This window comes from Bombyx mori, chromosome 6 (genome assembly GCF_030269925.1).
Source record: "Bombyx mori chromosome 6, ASM3026992v2".
Classification (NCBI taxonomy): domain Eukaryota; kingdom Metazoa; phylum Arthropoda; class Insecta; order Lepidoptera; family Bombycidae; genus Bombyx; species Bombyx mori.
Window position 1 is genome coordinate 9,356,901 of NC_085112.1, and position 3,501 is coordinate 9,360,401.

A 3,501-nucleotide genomic window follows, 5' to 3' on the forward strand; every position below is an offset into this window, starting at 1 on the left:
TTTAACTATTTTCTAACGATAGCTTAGTTATATTTGAAAATCGACTATCGTTTTCTCCGACCTGACACGCACAGCTGCTTTGTGATAGAATAGTAAGGACGACATTGTCAGCCCATATGGTCTCACAACCACTGATCACAAACACCGTGGTTCATGAGGATTGTGGATCTTCATGATGAGCTGGAGTTTGACTCCATCAGTAAGTATATTCTGTCGGCATCAGTGCGCCACTTTGAGAAGGCGGCTCGACACGAAAGCCCTCTTGTCGTGGCCGCCGGAAATTACATAGGTACCTGCGGACCGAATGGTAAACAGTCGACGTCGCCCTAAACACGTCATTTCGGATCCTCTCGATTCCGATCCACTAACGGTGCTTTTAGGTGGCTCTTGCCGAACGCGTCACTTGTGACGAAGGGTTCGGCGAGTAAATTAACCCATAGACACAGCCCACTGAGTTTCTCGCCGGATCTTCTCAGTCGGTCACGTTTCCGATCTGGTCGTAGATTCTGCGAAGCACTGCTCTTGCTTTGGCCAGTGTTAACAACACCTGCTGGTTTGACCCCCAAGAGCTCACCTACATGTTAGGGTTACGCTGACATAGCCTCTCAAGCTTATCAGCTTAGGTAGGAAAAAAAAGATCACAAATGTTTTTTTTTTTTGAACATAATCTTTTGTAGTGGAAATAATCTGTGAATGTAACATATTAATTAAAAAAAAAACCGCCAACGAATACAAGGCTGATTAAATCCATGGTGTAGAAGTATAAAGTACAGACGACAGAATGTTACATTAAAAAAATACAATAGAAACATTAATCACATTGATTGTATCAATTACCTAAATTCGATTTACGGCCGTTTTCAATAACGTATCTGAGTTTTCGGATAGATAGCTATCTCCGAATATCAGCAAGAGCGTATCTATCCTTAGTTTGCGTTTCACAATCACGGATAAGTGCTATCTCTCTTTAACCAAAAGTAGATAGCTTCTTCCCTCCGATTTATCCGAGCCTCTTGATACGTTTCGTTCTACTACAAATACGAAACAACATCAGGATCAAGACTTATTTTATTTTATTCTAAATTATAACTATAATTTAACCAGCATATTGTAGACTATCATAAACACATTTGTTTATAACAAAAAGTAATAAAAACATGTAGATTTTTTTAAATTGGACGTATTGCTATTTTTATCCTAGTCGAAATTATGAAACGAAACGTTTTGACAGTCCGTTTGCCAATAAGCAGTGATCAGTTTTTTTTGTTTGTTTTTCTATTGTTTACCTACTATATTAGATGATGACTTACCTCCAAAACGCTTTAAAACTTTCGTTTATAATTCTAAGTGTGTTTATAATTAAAGAACTACAGTGAAATAAAATGAATTCTGTAAGTATCTATGAACTACATTGATAATAATAATTTTACTTTGAAAACTTTGAGTTCAAGTTTAGAAAATATATCTTTTTCAGTCAAGAAAGGCAGCACCCATGACAAAAGATGAGACGATGATTCTAGCAGAACTTGTGGCGGCGAAAAAACATTTCAATAATAAGGCAACAAATGCCACAAACAATAAATTGAAGGAGCAGGCTTGGCAAACCCTTGTAAATGATTTTAATTCGTCGATTCGTCGTTTCCCACGAACTCCATCGCAGCTTCGACTAAAATGGGAAAACTTAAAGAACGCTACGGCAACATAAGAAACAACCTTAGTAAGGTTAGTATAATTAGTTGATTGTCTCTAATAACACATTGATAAACATGATTTTTTCTTCAGGTTGCCGTAGTATTTGAAATAATTATGCTCTTTGTTACAGGCTGGAGGTGGTAAGGATTACAGATGAAATTTTGGATAAAGCATGCACATTGTTGTAGGTCACATATAATATTTTTAACACTTTTACAGCCAAGCGGAAACAAGATGGAAGAAAAGAAATGCAAGGCTAGCATAGGGACAATGCATTAGCAGAATATCTAATAGCAAAAAAGAGATTTGACTTGGAAAATAAAGAAAAGGAGATTGTTGTAGCAAAAGTTAAGTTAGATTTAGATAATTTAAAAAATTAAAAATTACTTAAAAGGAATATTAAATTTCATAAATTAAGTAGACAATAATGATTTTATGTTAGATAGTTTTTTAAGTATATGTACAAATTCTAAATTAAATATCTTGCATGTACTAACTACCATGTAATTATCATTTTGGAAAATAAAAAATAGTCAAATTATCTTTGGAGTTTATTTTATAAATTATCTTTGGAAGCAATTATTTATAAGTACATAGTTGTATTTCAGATGTAAGTTTTGAAAAATTGTTACGAACAATGATATTATTTTCCTGTAATGTATCTGCGACTGAAATTTCTGATTCTAATTCTTCTAAATTCATACTTCTGACGATATTATGCAGCATGGCTATAATAACAGCTTGCATATTTTCTAGTTTTAATCTACTTTTCAATGATATACAGGGAGTCTTCTTTTACAAACACCAATGCATCTGAAAATTATACATTATTCGCTTAAATTATTTTACAATACAGTATAACAAGCTCTTAACTAAAAAAAAAGATTACCTCTCTATAGTATTTCTACTTTTAATATGTGATTCATTTTAAATCGTTCCGATTGAGTATGTGGGTTAATTAATCACGTTAAAAGATAGGGTTGTGGGGATAGCCTCTATCGGCAAGCAAATAGCAATTTCCAAGTCCACCTTGTTATCAATGTTCTCTTGATATGTAGATAATTTATTATAATAGTGTCATATTAAATTCATATAAACACCTAAATATATAATATAAATAAGGTAATATAAATAAGAAATACCTTTTCAATCGGAATGGTTAATTATAGTTGTATCATGAGTAGACCCAGGCCATCAAGCAACAACTTTTTGAAACATCAATGATGCATTGCACACAAATTACACATTCAAAATACTCTTTTTCTATTTCTAAATTCCTCTCCTATATTTGAATCTGTAACACAAATATAAAATGTAGAGGTATCAGTGTGTAATAAGAATGAAGGTAAATAGCCTACCAGGTTATTGTATTAGTATATGAATGTCATTTAGGGCACCATGGGAATCCAGCAGTATTATAGAATTCCTGTTGAGTGTGATTTTGTAACACAACAAAAATTAGGTATAATTTTGCTATTGCTATAAACAAATATAAGTTGTAATAACGAGTACTTTTATGGTTAAAATTTATCTTACCTTTTTGACGTTACACTCAAATATGGTCTCATTAAATTAATCAATTCATTCACAGCACCTTTGCTCAGAAATCTATAGTCAAATTCGTAATTATTGATCTTCGCCATGTAATTCAGACGATCTTTATTTTCCTAACCATATGATATCGGCCTCACTATCACTATCTGCATCACAATCCATTATCATTTGAAATAATTCCATATCACTATCATCACTGCTACAATATGCCAATATGAAGAGAAACAATTATTAAATTATAGCGATTTACTTTCG

At 32.8% G+C, this 3,501-nt stretch overlaps 2 long non-coding RNA genes across 3 annotated transcripts; one reads left to right on the plus strand and one right to left on the minus strand.

The window, feature by feature from the left end:
* The first annotated feature begins 842 nt into the window (after window positions 1-842).
* LOC134199006 (uncharacterized) lies at window positions 843-2,233 on the plus strand. Of its 2 annotated transcripts, none has more exons than XR_009973321.1 (2): window positions 843-1,722; window positions 1,823-2,233. It is a non-coding gene; the product is annotated as an uncharacterized LOC134199006 (long non-coding RNA). The 2 variants fall into 2 exon arrangements; XR_009973322.1 differs by having other exon boundaries at window positions 1,912-2,233.
* Window positions 2,231-3,276, minus strand: LOC134199007 (uncharacterized). The gene is made up of 2 exons (XR_009973323.1): window positions 2,835-3,276; window positions 2,231-2,505 (listed from the first exon to the last, which is right to left on the minus strand). It is a non-coding gene; the product is annotated as an uncharacterized LOC134199007 (long non-coding RNA).
* Between the last annotated feature and the right edge of the window lie 225 nt (window positions 3,277-3,501).